The following is a 16,236-nucleotide window of genomic DNA, read 5'->3' as shown; positions in this document are numbered from 1 at the left end:
GTAGGAGGTGTAATGGGTGGGAACACTGTCACCAAAGGGAGCAATGTCATCATAGCTGCAACATATGACACTTATATATGCTGGGTGCAAGCATTTGTACTACTTCTTGGTCTCTTGAAAAGTTTGTTTGTCCAGAGTCTTATGTTCTTGTATTTTCTTCTCTCTCTGGAAAATGGTGCACTATGGCGAGCAGGAAGAATGGTGCTTTCTACAACTCAGGGGAGGGGGCACAAGGAGTGTTCACATGCAGAGGTCATCCACAGTTTCTATAGATTCACCATGCATTGCACCATGAAGACATGTGCCCGAATTTCAATGGCACTCGAAACGGCGCATGGGGGAAATCACCCTGAAAGGCCAAGATGAAGGCACCGGTAGCAACCCTATTATCCTTTGGCCCCCTATGGTCACAATGGACGAAGTGTACACCCCGTTGCTTCAAGTTGGTGTGAGCTCATCATCAGATTGCAAGAGCAGGTCTCAGTGGAAGATGATGCCTTGAACCATATTGAGACTATTATGGGAACTGACGGTCACCGTAACCAAGCTTGTTACAAGCAAGGAGTGCCTGTGAGTGGGTAGGGGATGTTTTTTTGATCAAAACTGACCCACTTTTCATTTTAGAGATGGCTGGCACTTCCCCAAACTTGTGTTCTATGTTCTCTACAAAGAATAAGGGTTTTGTGGCCAAGAAGGAATACCCCTCAGTCATTGACATAGCCAGAGAAGAGAAATTTTTAGTGTCGTATCTCTATACATTAAATAATGATTTTCCTTCCATAGAGACTGCTGGGAGTGTATGGCCACCAGCGGGAGATAACTACATCCTCTTCGTCTGCACCTCATCTGCCATGATGTCACACACTCTGAATGGGGTCTCTCCCCATGGGCACCACCCGCCTCAGCAACGGCTAACTGGCCAGTAATCTGTTGCTTAGAATCTCTGTGCCCCAGACACAATGGGCACATACTCCTCACATACATGAGTAGTTTCCAGCTCAGGCACCAATAGTGCAATCCCCAAATGGTCATGGGTCTACTACTGTACAAGTACTTGACGACTCACCCACAATGGAATAGCTACCATGCTGGATTTTGGGTGTACTATCTTATTAAAGGGAAGAGTGTAAACATGTAAAGGTACAAAGATGGAAAGACACAAAGGCGGAGCATACACCGCCTTGGACGACCTTCCCTGCATGATCTGCAATTCTGGAGAATTTTGAAAATTGTTGGCAGGTCAAACCCAACAACAGAGGCCACATATTTATTTAATGAGAAGTTGTGGAAAATGACAGAAGAGAAGATTCGAGTCCCAAATTATACACCAGGTCCAAGGAGGTTCAGCACCTAGAAAACCATCTGATGGAGATGCTCACTCCCCCCCCCTAATAGTATTCTCAAAACGTAAAGTACCCAAATTTATCATTTCTGAAACTGTTATGGCTGTCTCCAGTGTGTTGGAACAGTTAACAAGATGTTCCATAAAATTAAGATTATGCATTTCAGCTACTATTATGCTGTTATCGCTACCTCACCTAGTCTTCAAAAGTGGATGCTAGAGTTATGTCTAGAGAGGCCTCCAATGAGCACGGTGCCGGTAGGTGACAGGAGTTTTCGCACAGCGTGGAGCCAGGAGCAGCAGCAGTGCTTGTAGCGATGCAAACAGGCTGTGGATCAGCACGATGCCTTTTTCACTCTTCTATGCCAGGACTGGGCAGAAGGTAAGGTACAGTTTGCTTATGTTGTGCGCAACTATTTGTTCAGCTCTGTGCACCAGTTTCCCTCTCCACAAGCTGTTTGAACAGATTTATGTTCCATTGAATCATCCATGCATGCCTTGTTACTTGGCTCTGTGATTTTGGGAATAGTATATTGCCCTGTCAGCTCTGTGTGATTTTAATGTAACTTGTCTTAATCTGGTGCCCAGCATCCTCTATCAAAACTTTGCCATCGTTAATGTTGTGGTGACGTAATGTGCCCAGTTGTCACAAAGCTATATCAGGGGCCTACATCTTTTTATCTGTGTTTGTTTCAAAATTCTTATGCAAGAGAACCAGTTGTTCTATGTTTTAATGTTTGTTCCAACAACATTTTAGAAGCTGGTGGGCTCTCTGGTATTACTATTATTCAGTCCTTTTAAGCATACAGTGAGCTTTGGCTAATTGTAAGACCCTAGTGAGTTGTTCGTTGTATTACTTCCTGAAAATATTACAGCTCCCTTTCTATAATTCTCTGTTAGCAAAGCTTATTTCCTAGGGTGTGCCAACTCACTGAAAACGCTATCTAGGTGCAATAATGATTAAACCATAAATTTACTTGTAGTATTATCTAGCCAGACACTTTTCTTTCTTGCTTGTTAGCGGCACTTACTAAATTGCTGGGAGAGTGTTCTGCATCGGCGGCTTCTTGCCACGTAGGCCTGATTTACTTGCAGCCTTGTGCACAGCTCTCAAGCATGTCTTAGCACAGCTTACTATTTGTTTGCAGTCATGCACACTGGCTGTCTGTGCTCATGATGAGTATCTTATGTTATCTGAACTGTAAACAAATTTTGTCATCTGCCAAGAGACCTCTGATAAACTGGCTTCGCATGGAAATTCTCTCTTTAATATTTAATAGATATTATATTAATGTTCTGAGTTTTATTGTAATTTTTTTTGTGCAAACGTTGTGTAAGCCCTATGTTATATGTGTTAATATTTGTCTTTTGGGGTCTGCCTAATGTCTTTGACTTGTAGTCACTTGAAGAAATTTATCTAGAACTGTTTTAATTATTTTAATTGGCTGGTTACTTTAAAATGGCTTAGCTGAAAATTTTTAGAAAGACCAATATTGTAAAGGTCTTATTTCTTGAATTTTGTTTGAGGTTATTATTCTTGTAATTTAATGGCTGCCTTACTCACCATTTTGAATGCCCATAATGGCAAATTAGCTTCAGTATTTCTACCTGTTTTTCAAAGGGGACCTGTTACCAAACAGAATATATAAAAATAAATGATGATGTTCACTGATAAAAAATGTTAGTTAAGGGCATAAAAGAAGATTGTATACATGGAAGAAGCCTGGAGACACTGACAGATTTCAGGTAGATTATATAATGGCAAGACAGAGATTTAGGAACCAGGTTTTAAATTGTAAGACATTTCCAGGGGCAGATGTGGACTCTGACCACAATCTATTGGTTATGAACTGTAGATTAAAACTGAAGAAACTGCAAAAAGGTGGGAATTTAAGGAGATGGGACCTGGATAAACTGACTAAACCAGAGGTTGTACAGAGTTTCAGGGAGAGTGAAAGAGAACAAATGGCAGGAATGGGGGAAAGAAATACAGTAGAAGAAGGGATGAAGTAGTGAAGGCAGCAGAGGATCAAGTAGGTAAAAAGATGAGGGCTAGTAGAAATCCTTGGGTAACAGAAGAAATATTAAATTTAATTGATCATCATCATCATCATTTAAGACTGATTATGCCTTTCAGCATTCAGTCTGGAGCATAGCCCCCTTATAAAATTCCTCCACGATCCCCTATTCAGTGCTAACATTGGTGCCTCTTATGATGTTAAACCTATTACTTCAAAATCATTCTTAACCGAATCCAGGTACCTTCTCCTTGGTCTGCCCCGACTCCTCCTCCCCTCTACTGCTGAACCCATGAGTCTCTTGGGTAACCTTGCTTCTCCCATGCGTGTAACATGACCCCACCATCTAGGCCTGTTCGCCATGACTGCTACATCTATAGAGTTCATTCCCAGTTTTTCTTTGATTTCCTCATTGTGGACACCCTCCTGTCATTGTTCCCATCTACTAGAACCTGCAATCATCCTAGCTACTTTCATATCTGTAACCTCAACCTTGTTGATAAGGTAACCTGAATCCACCCAGCTTTCGCTCCCATACAACAAAGTTTGTCGAAAGATTGAACGGTGCACAGATAACTTAGTCTTGGTACTGACTTCCTTCTTGCAGAAGAGAGTAGATCATAGCTGAGCACTCATTGCATTAGCTTTGCTACACCTCGCTTCCAGTTCTTTCACTATGTTGCCATCCTGTGAGAATACGCATCCTAAGTACTTGAAACCGTCCACCTGTTCTAACTTTGTTCCTCCTATTTGGCACTCAATCCGTTTATATTTCTTTCCCACTGACATTACTTTCGTTTTGGAGATGCTAATCTTCATACCATAGTCCTTACATTTCTGATCTAGCTCTGAAATATTACTTTGCAAACTTTCAATCGAATCTGCCATCACAACTAAGTCATCTGCATATGCAAGACTGCTTATTTTGTGTTCACATATCTTAATCTCACCCAGCCAGTCTATTGTTTTCAACATATGATCCATAAATAATATGAACAACAGTGAAGACAGGTTGCAACCTTGTCTTACCCCTGAAACTACTCTGAACCATGGACTCAATTTACTGTCAACTCTTAACTGCTGCCTGACTATCCATGTAAAGAAGACCTTTAATTGCTTGCAAAAATACAAAATAAAATCATACACAGCACCAAAACCACTATACAACAATATCAAAAGTCAGGTGTGTACAAGCTCACTTGCAACTCATATACAAGCTTCTACATTGGACAAACTGGTAGAAGCTTCACAACAAGATTTAAAGAACACATAGATGCACTCTGTCTTAACAACCTGAACAAGTCCAGCTTTGCCTCACACCTTGCCCAACACAATCATTCTGCAAACAACATAGAACAGAATCTCCGAATACTACATTTTGCCAACAAAGGCACAATACTTGACCTTCTTGAAGAAATTGAAATATTTATCTACACAAATACAGCACCTGACTACCTACTCAATGATCAAACTGAACTGAGAAACAAATTTTTCCTTCAGAACTTTGAAGATCTACTAGTTCAAAACAAGTAACCACCCAACGAACCTTACACCGGTTCCCCAACCCCCCCCCCCCCCTCCCAATGATCCACCCCCTACCTCCCCTTACATCCTAACCACACCGGTGTCAATGTAATATACTACCACAGAAAAAGACATGTACCATATCTCTAAATGTTAAAGTCCTCCGTTGCTAACATAAATCAGTATTTTATACATATTAATTCTAGCTGGAACAAACAGAAGATGCCTTTACCAATATCCCAGATCATTCTAATGCTAGAATAAAAATAAGTCAACAGTTAAAGAATTTTTGTTCATGATTTTTTAAATATTAAATGTACAGCCATACAAACAGCTTTAATCAATTACAATCACTATAACTCTTATACATATACCTTCAGCTAAAATAAACAAAATCTGCTCTTGATAATACTCCAGATCACATTAACGTAACAACAGAAATAAGCCAACAGTTCATCTGAAGATTTGTTATTAATTTAAATATACAGGTCCTAGTCACACAGACAGCTGCACCTCACTGCATATACAATAACTCTGTATTATTGATTCCTTGGGATTCATGTTAATGCCAAATATGATAATTGCTATTAAAAAAACTGCCTTTAACATACAAGTAGATATAACATATCAGATCACCTGAAATTTGTTCTTGTAGTAATTTATTATTATTTTAGCCTGTGCTCTCATATTATCGCCATTCTGATTAAAATACTTGCCCTTATATCGACTTTAACACATGTAAAGAACAACAAATTACATCTCTCTACAAAGTAGGCTTATGCCATATCTCTCTGTCAAGATCTTTGTTACAAGCAACAGTTGTAAAGCGCATGCTGGATGCTGGTAAAGTATCACTGTCAAAGTGTAAACTAATATAGTTCATGTGAAAGTGTTCTGGACATCAAAATGGAGGCAGACAGATATGAAAAAGCCGCCTATACTGTCGCAGTAAGTAAAAACTAAATTTACATTCATATCGACAGATAAGCTATAGTCATGGCGATACATTAAAGTGTGACCCATCTTTCTGCCATAGAACCAGCACCCAGCATTATGCTACTACCAGTAATGATGTAACTTCCCGGATCCTCCCGAAATCATCTGAAGATTATTGAAAGAAAGAAAAAAAGTGACTGGTTGCAGTTGTGTATAACTTCTTTACATTCAATATACAGTCACAGTTCTAAAATATCCTTAATGGATAAGCATAATTACTGATTGCATTTTCACCTACATTGAGCAACTCATCAAAATATTCCCTCCATCTGCCCAAGGCATCCACAGGATTCACCAGCAGTTTTCCTGACCTGTCAAAATATTTGTCGTTTCCTTCTTACCTCCCTTTCGAAGACTACTAATTACACTCCAGAATTGTTTTTCAGCAGCTTGACCCATAGTCTCCAACCTGTTTCCAAAGTCTTCCCAAGATTTCTTCTTGAATGCTGCAATTATTTGTTTGGCTTTGCTTCTTTCTTCAACATAACTTTTTCTGTCTATCTGAGTTCTAGTATGTAGCCATTTTTGATACACCTTCTTTTTCCTTTTACAGGCTGCCTTGACTGTATCATTCCACCAAGCTGTTTGCTTCATCCTACTTTTACACACTACTGTTCCAAGACATTCTTTAGCCACTTCTAGTACTGTGTCCCTGTACCTTGTCCATTCCTTTTCCAATGGCTGTAATTGACTACATTCAACTAACTGGTACCTTTCTGAGATCGCTGTTATGTACTTGTGCCTGATTTCCTTATCCTGAAGTTTCTCCACTCTCATCCTCCTACATATGGACCTGACCTCCTGCACTTTCAGCCTCACAATCCCAATTTCACTGCAGATTAAATAATGATCAGTGTCATCAAAGAATCCCCTGAATACATATGTGTCCCTCACAGCCTTCCTGAATTCCTGATCTGTTATTATATAGTCAATGACAGATCTGGTTCCCCTGCCTTCCCAAGTATACCGGTGAATGTTCTTATGTTTAAAAAAGGAGTTTGTGATTACTAAGCCCATACTGGCACTGAAATCCAAGAATTGTTTCCCATTCCTGTTTGCCTCCATATCCTCTCCAAATTTACCCACAACCTTTTCATACCCTTCTATTCGATTTCCAATCCTGGCGTTAAAATCACCCATGAGCTGAACACTCTCCTTGTCCTTTACTCTAACAACTACATCACTGAGTGCCTCATAAAAACTATCCATCTTATCTTGATCTGTCCCTTCACAATGCGAATATACTGACACAATCCTAATTTTCTTGCTAGACACTGTCAAATCTATCCACATCAGTCGTTCGTTTACATACCTTATTGCAACTATGCTGGGTTCCATTTCTTTCCTGATGTAAAGCCCTACACCCCTTGTGCTATTCCTGCTTTGGCTCCAGACAGGTAGACCTTGTATTCTCCCACTTCCTCTTCTTTCTCACCTCTTACCCAAATGTCACTAACAGCTAAAACGTCCAGCCCCATCTTACTTGCAGCCTCTGCCAGCTCTACCTTCTTCCCAGAGAAGCCCCCATTGATATTAACAGCTCCCCATCTCATTACCATTTGTTTGCCAAGTCGTACCTTAGGAGTCCCTGGTTTGTCAGTTAGAGGTGGGACTCCGTCACCTCCAAAGGTCCGAGGCATTTTGCTATGATTGTTGCCAGCATCATATTCAAAGTACCAGGGAAGCAAGTTGCTAGCCTTACTTGCCCCGAGTCCGATTGGGTTTTACTCCTAACGGTTGAGGCACTAACCGGTGGATTTGGTAGTCTTTGCCGTATGAGCACAAAGGAGACCACAACTCAGAACATGTCCGAGATGCCCAGCCTTATTCCAAAGTAACTGGTATCCCAACTGTCGGGACCACTTACTTGGCCACTCATACGTTGCACGTGGTTCATAAACTAGGACATGACTACAGGAACCCACACCATGAACCAATTTAATTGATGAAAGGAGAAAATATAAAAATGCAGTAATTGAAGCAGGCAAAAAGGAATACAAACGTCTCAAAAATGAGATCGACAGGAAGTGCAAAATGGCTAAGCAGGCATGGCTAGAGGATAAATGTAAGGATGTAGAGGCTTATCTCACTAGGGGTAAGATAGATACTGCCTACAGGAAAATTAAAGAGACCTTTGGAGAAAAGAGAACCGCTTGTATGAATATTAAGAGCTCAGAAGAAACCCAGTTCTAAGCAAAGAATGGAAAGCAGAAAGGTGGAAGGAGTATATAGAGGGTCTATACAAGGGCAACATACTTGAGGACAATATTCTGGAAATGGAAGAGGATGTAGATGAAGACGAAATGGGAGATAAGATACTGCGTGAAGAGTTTGACAGAGCACTGAAAGACCTGAATCGGAACAAGGCCTCGGGAGTAGACAACATTCCATTAGAACTACTGACGGTCTTGGGAGAGCCAGTCCTGACAAAACTCTACCATCTGGTGAGCAAGATGTGTGAGACAGCCAAAATACCCTCAGACTTCAAGAGGAATATAATAATTCCAATCCCAAAGAAAGCAGGTGTTGACAGATGTGAAAATTCCCGAACTATCAATTTAATAAGTCACAGCTGCAAAATACTAACGCGAATTCTTTACAGACGAATGTAAAAACTAGTAGAAGCCGACGTAGGGGATGATCAGTTTGGATTCCGTAGAAATATTGGAACACGTGAGGCAATACTGACCCTACGACTTATCTTAGAAGCTAGATTAAGGAAAGACAAACCTACGTTTCTAGCATTTGTAGACTTAGAGAAAGCTTTTGACAATGTTGACTGGAATACTCTCTTTCAAATTCTGAAGGTGGCAGGAGAAAAATACAGGGAACGAAAGGCTATTTACAATTTGTATAGAAACCAAATGGCAGTTATAAGAGTTGAGGGGCATGAAAAAGAAGCAGTTGTTGGGAAGGGAGTGAGACAGGGTTGTAGCCTCTCCCCGATGTTATTCAATCTGTATATTGAGCAAGCAGTGAAGAAAACAAAAGAAAAATTCGGAGTATGTATTAAAATCCATGGAGAAGAAATAAAAACTTTGAGGTTCACCGATGACATTGTAATTCTGTCACAGACAGCAAAGGACTTGGAAGAGCAGTTGAACGGAATGGACAGTGTCTTGAAAGGAGGATATAAGATGAACATCAACAAAAGCAAAACGAGGATAATGGAATGTAGTCGAATTAAGTCGGGTGATGCTGAGGGTATTAGATTAGGAAATGAGACACTTAAAGTAGTAAAGAAGTTTTGCTATTTGGGGAGCAAAATAACTGATGATGGTCGAAGTAGAGAGAATATAAAATGTAGACTGGCAATGGCAAGGAAAGCGTTTCTGAAGAAGAGTAATTTGTTAACATCCAGTATAGATTTAAGCGTCAGGAAGTCATTTCTGAAAGTATTTGTATGGCGTGTAGCCATGTATGGAAGTGAAACATGGACGATAAATAGTTCATACAAGAAGGGAATAGAAGCTTTCGAAATGTGGTGCTACAGAAGAATGCTGAAGATTAGATGGGTAGATCACATAACTAATGAGGAGGTGTTGAATAGGATTGGGGAGAAGAGAAGTTTGTGGCACAACTTGACTAGAAGAAGGGATCGGTTGGTAGGACATGTTCTGAGGCATCAAGGGATCACCAATTTAGTATTGGAGGGCAGCGTGGAGGGTAAAAATCGTAGAGAGAGACCAAGAGATGAATACACCAAGCAGATTCAGAAGGATGTAGGTTGCAGTAGGTACTGGGAGATGAAGAAGCTTGCACAGGATAGAGTAGCATGGAGAGCTGCATCAAACCAGTCTCAGGACTGAAGACCACAAGAACAAGAACAACAAGAACAACAACAACAACAAGGGGGCCTAGTTCTTTCATGTCATTTCCCTAATTCTGGTAATTCCCAATTTCACAGTTAATGGCATTAGACATTAGAAGCTGGGCAATTCTACTCATTGTGGTCTTAATTATACAATGGAAATGCCAACATAAGAAGTTTTTGACAGCCTTCAACATCCCCAACAACTGCTTTCAAACCTTTCTAGATTTAGGGACGAGACTTTTTCATATGATTCCTACTCTCTAGTCACAACTATGTATTATTAATAATTTGTTACTAATGTATTAATTAATGTCAAATTTATTTTTTCAGTGTGATCATCTACAGGAAAACATTCCATTAAATGTGCATTCATACTACTGTAAAGTGAAACAAAATAAAAATAGTTCATAGTTCAATTCCTAATACTATTCTTTGGGAACATATACTTCAAGGCACACGTTTCCCAAGAGCGGTATTAGGAGTTGAAGAATTAGGAAATATTTTCATCATGCGGTATTTATGTTATGTTAAGGCACACCAAACCACAGCTTACATCTCTAGGAGCGCGTATTACAATTGAGGTTAAACTGACCACAGAAAAAACTTGACTCTAATGGATGTTATGAGCCCTGGTTAACAATTCAATAATTAGTGTTCATAAATAAGAAAATACCCTGAAAACAAGAAACTAAAACAGAGTGTCTAATAAGATATTCCAGATCCAAGTGTAAGTGAGGCATGAAGCTATTCATTACAATAGCTGAAAATACAATAAATACAAGTCATAATGATTGGCCAGAGAAGGGAAGAAGGTTGGCTACAAGTAATGCACCAGTATTAGTGAGTATCAAACTGCAGACGTAATGCTATGTGCATGAAATGGGGCAAGACACATCAGTATCCATTAGTATCCACATAACCTGGCACTTCAGTTTTCTCAACTAGAAGTAATCTTGCTGTGAAATTGAGCAACAATGGATGCAATGAAGTTTGCTCTGGTTGTCATCCAGCTTGACCACACAAATATGCTGCTGAGGAGCAGGACATCAGTACATCACCATCAAAGCAGAATTGTACCCAAGACACACAGCTGAGCTAATTCGTTGAGTTTCTGCATCTCAAGAAGAGCGTGTGTGGCAAGTCCTCACACAAGAAGATATAGGGAACTGCAGGCCCACACAGTATCTCTGACATCCGAGAAGCAAGGTCAACATGCCCACCAACACAATATGTTGATCAGCACCTTAAGGGGTATCCGGCTACAACTGCCTGTGAAGGCTATCGTGGCATTCCAGACAAAGATGTCTCTCGACACCGTCACAGATTTAGCAGATTGCATACAAGATGCGACTGTGCCTACCTCCTATCCGGACACATCCGTGACGTGACGTGTAGCAGCACTATCGTGCAAGCCGAGCTGGATTAAGACAGCCTACTGACCAAAACTGAATCCCTGAAAAAGTGAATGAATGAGAATATAATGGAAAAGGCACGCTCCCCGACCAGACAGGTGAATGATCTGCTCACTGAATGTGCTGCAAGGAAGAGGTTCTGCCACAAATCACACAATCGATCTTCACCGAACCAGTACTCTGATGACTCAAAGCCAAAGGGAATGTGCTGGTATCACCAGCGGTTTGGTGAGAAAGACACAAATGCAACCTGCCCTGCATGTATGTCAGCCAGAAGCATCAGTCACGGGTAGTAACTCCTGGACATCCGTCCGTATGCCTTTTTGTAACTGACCGAATGATTAGACACAAATTTCTTGTCGACTCTGGCTCAGAACTCAATATTTTCCCATGAGATAAGCAACATAAATATCAACCGCACACCATATTCAGCTTGTTGACAGCCAATAATTCCACTATCACCTACATATGGATAGCAGCACATGAAACTGGATTGCGTGAAGCCCTAGTCTTGAATTTTACAGTGGCTGACATGACGGAATCGATCATTGGTGCAGACCTTCTGACTCATTATCACCTACTACCAGATGCTGCCCACGTCCATCTGCTACTTCTGGCTCATTATCTCCTACTACTTGACCTCGCCCATGCCTGCTGGACACTGTCACCGAGCTGTCTATGATCAGCTATCAGCAACGTGAGGCCATATTCGATGCCAGAGTGATCCAGTCGACTACGGATGAGTACAAATGCCTACTCAAGCAGTTTCCATAACTCACATGGCCCTCTGGAGCCCCACAGAAAGTATGCCATAATATGGTGCATTACATTAATATGAGGGTGATTTGAAAAGTTTTCAGAATCACCACGAGACGTCAGTGCTAGCGCAACGAGTTGTTCATGTGATATTCATTGGACTGTTGCCTGTAAACACGTGCCATGTCAGTGCTCTTGGAAGAGAGCTCTGGCAGTGACGTGGCTCTGTTGTTGTTCCCGCATAGTGATTTGTGAAGACGAAAAAAAATTGAAATTCGAGCAGTGATTAAGTACTTCATAAAGAAAGGTATGAAAGCATATGACATTCATGCTGATTTCCAGAATACACTGGAGGACTCTGCTCCTTCATATTCAACCATTGCCAAGCGGACAAATGAATTTAAATTTGGTCGGGAGAGCTTAGATGACGATCCATGCAGTGGTCAACTGAGATGTGTCACTACTCCAGTACTCAATGCAAAAGTGCATAAAATGGTCATAGAGGATCGCCGATTGAAAGTGCATGAAATTGCTCACACTTGCCAGACATAATGTGAAAGGGTACATCACATTTTAAGTGAAGAATTAGAAATGAAAAAATTATATGCAAGATAGGTGCGAGGATGCTTAACGCGTACCCGCACACATGTGCCATCATCATGGCAAAATTATGTGAACTAAGGTATGAATTGTTGACACACCCACCTTATTCACCTGATATGGCTCCATCAGACTTCCATCTCTTCCCAAAACTGAACATTTTTCTCAGTGGAAGAAGACTCACTTCAAACAAAGAACCGATAGCCAGCGTTGACAACTATTTTGCAGGCCTGGAGGAAACTCATTTTCGAGATGGGATCAAGGCACTGGAACTGTTAATCCTGTTTAAGCACTGTTACAATCATGGCTGACTTGAACCATTTGGCCAAAGCCCAAGAATCCGACAGGGAGCTTCTTGATTGCCTAGATGACACTGCAGTGGGCCTATGGCTCAAGCTTGTTGCAGTTCCAGCCTTAGATACCAGTGTTGATTGTGATGCATCTTATGGCAGAACTAGGCCATTCATGGAAGCAGCACTCCATAGACAAAAAATTTCAAACTGGATAGTCTGCAGCAACTGGTACTTAAGATGACGGTGAAACTAATCTGCAGCCGTTACGTCTGGCCAAGGGTGCAGGATGCTGACAATGTGCCCACAAGTGTATGCAACATCATTGCAGTAAAATAGCACAGCATTCCACTCACTTGTAGGCAGCTTGCCCAGTGTGACAAAGATTTACACTATTCCGGCAGATGTAGTCAGGCCACTGCCCACTCTGAAGGGCAATTTCATGGATAGATTTAGGTGATTGCCAGAGGTGATTCCAGTCAATAATCTCTTCACCGAAACTAGCAGTTGCATTTACATAACAATGGGTTGCATGCCCGATCCATATAACTAGGACAAAGGACAAAAATTTGAATGTGACTCATTAACCAAACTGAGCAACTTCTGTGGAGCAGATCACCATTCTACTATGAGCTACCAGCCTGAAAGAATGCCATGACAGAACGGTGGCACTGTTCCCTCAAGACAGATCTAATGTGCCATCATACGAACTGTATGTCAGCCTTGCCACTTGTTTTGCTGGGACTTCAGAAAATGTCCTGGACATAACTGGAAGCATCACTGGCTGAATTAGTATATGGTGAAACCTTATTCCTACCAGATGAATGTGTTGATTTGGGTGCTGTACCAAAAGACAGCACAGACACTCCACATTTCATTGGTGAACATCAAACTTTTGTTCATAAGGAACTAAGCAGATGTATGCATGTGTGCAACATAACTGGCAAGCAGTTGTGCATGCCTAACCTTCAATGGAGGGACTCCGGCCTCCACCAGGACACTGGTCACTGGACTCGTTCTAAAAGCTCCCATAACTAGGTGAACGCCACAGTGTTGCACTGGGTTAAGTAAACGCAACACTGAGGGTGCCGCTGAACTGTAAACCAGACTCCCATAGTCAAGGTGGGATTGAACAAGAGCTCTGGAGCTGCAGCAGTGTAGAGCGATCTGCACCCCAGTTGGTGTTGCTCAGGCAACGGAGGACATTGAGGTGCTGCCAGCAATTCCGCTTAAGCTGACGAAGGTGAGGTAGCCAAGTCAATTGGGCATCAAAAACCAGTCCTAAGACTCGATATGTCTCCATTACATTGAGTGGATTGTCATGAAGGTAAAGTTCTGGTTCTGGATGAATGGTGCAATGCTGGCGGAAATGCATGACACATGACTTCGCAGCTGAAAACTGTAAGCCATAGGCTACAGGCCATGACTGCACCTTGTGAATGGCTCTCTGTAGGTGTTGCTCAGCAACACCAGTACTGAAGGAGCAGTACAAAATGCAGAAGTCATCTGGATACAGAGAAGGTGAGACCCACGCCCTTACAGCTGCTGCTAGACCGTTAATAGCCACTAAAAATAACGAGACACTCAATACAGAGCCCTGCAGAACGCCATTCTCCTGAATACGAGATGAACTACGGGAGTCACTGACTTGGACACAGAAAGCATGGAGTGACAGGAAGTTTTGGGTAAAAATTGGGAGCAGACCCCGGAAACCCCATTCATACAATGAGGCAAGGATATGATGTCACCTGGTCGTGTCGTATGCTTTACGTAAGTCAAAAAAGACGGCAACCAGATTTTGGCATCTGGAAAAGGCTGTTCGGATGGCAGACTCGAGGGACACAAGATTATCAGTGGTATAGCGACCCTGGCGGAAGCTGCCCTGACATGGAGCCAGTAGGACACACGACTCCAGGACCCAAACCAACCGCCAACACACCATACATTCCAGCAGCTTACAAAGAAAGTTGGTGAGGCTGATTAGCTGGTAGCTATCAACATCAAGTGGGTTTTGACCAGGTTTGAGCACCGGAATGATGGTGTTCTTCCACCATTGCGATGGAAAGATGCCATCACACCAAATCTGATTGAAGATGGTGAGGAGATGTTTTATCATCTGACTGTGGATCCCATTCGGCCCAGGAGCTGTGTCGTGGCAATGTACAAGAGTGCTGAGGAGCTCCCACTCTGTAAATGGGGTGTTGTAGGGTTTATTGTCATGTGTAGTGAACAAGATGACTTTCCTTTCCATCTGCTGCTGTTTGAGGGTGCAAAAGGCTGTGGGGGTGGGGGTGGAGGGGGGGGGGGGTAGTTCTCCAATGCAGAGGCTTGAGCTTAGTGCTCAGCAAAGTGCTCGGCAATCGCATTAGCGTTGGTAGATAGCACGCCATTGATGTTAATGCCAGAGACATCTGTTGGGGTTTGGTACCCAGAAAGACGTCTGATCTTCATCCAGACTTGGGAAGGTGATGGTTGGCACCCAATGGTCGACAAGACGAATGACTGTCTTTCGCTGGGGGCACCCTAAGGAACAATGGATCGCGTTTTCCACCGCAGAAATGACCGTTGTAGTGACCTGCTCAACGACAACATCAATGGAACCACATGGGGGAGATTCAGTGGTGACAGCAGAGGCTTCCTAGTCTGCCTTGTTTGAAGCCCACCTGGGCAAGTGTCCATGGGCATGACGCCGGGGGAGTGACATGAAGATGGGGAAGTGGTCACTACCACTCAGTTCATCATGTGGTCCCCAGTGGAGAAGGCCAGGACTGCAAACCAAGAGATCAGTGGCTGAATATGTGCCATGTGACACACTGAAATGTGTGGGGGCACCTGTATTTAAGAGGCAGAAGTCAAGTTCTGGCAGTAAATTTTTGACCCCAAACTCGGCCAGTAAGCATGGCACCATCCCATAAGGGGTTGTTGTTGTTGTTGTTGTTGTTGTTGTGGTCTTCAGTCCTGAGACTGGTTTGAAGCAGCTCTCCATGCTACTCTATCTTGTGCAAGATTCTTCATCTCCCAGTACCTACTGCAACCTACATCTTTCTGAATTTGCTTGGTGTATTCATCTCTTGGTCTCCCTCTACGATTTTTAACCCTCCACGCTGCCCTCCAATGCTAAATTTGTGATCCCTTGATGCCTCAGAACATGTCCTACCAACCGATCCCTTCTTCTAGTCAAGTTGTGCCACAAACTTCTCCCTAATTCTATTCAATACCTCCTCATTAGTTATGTGATCTACCCATCTAATCTTCAGCATTCTTCTGTAGCACCACATTTTGAAAACTTCTATTCTCTTCTTGTCCAAACTATTTATCGTTCATGTTTCACTTCCATACATGGCTACACTCCATACAAATACTTTCAGAAACGACTTCCTGACACTTAAATCTATACTCGATGTTAACAAATTACTCTTCTTCAGAAACACTTTCCTTGCCATTGCCAGTCTACATTTTATATCCTCTCTAATTCGACCCTCAT

This window comes from Schistocerca piceifrons, chromosome 7 (assembly GCF_021461385.2).
Source record: "Schistocerca piceifrons isolate TAMUIC-IGC-003096 chromosome 7, iqSchPice1.1, whole genome shotgun sequence".
NCBI lineage: Eukaryota > Metazoa > Arthropoda > Insecta > Orthoptera > Acrididae > Schistocerca > Schistocerca piceifrons.
The sequence above is the reverse complement of the archived record's forward strand: the minus strand, read 5'-3'. Positions refer to the sequence as shown.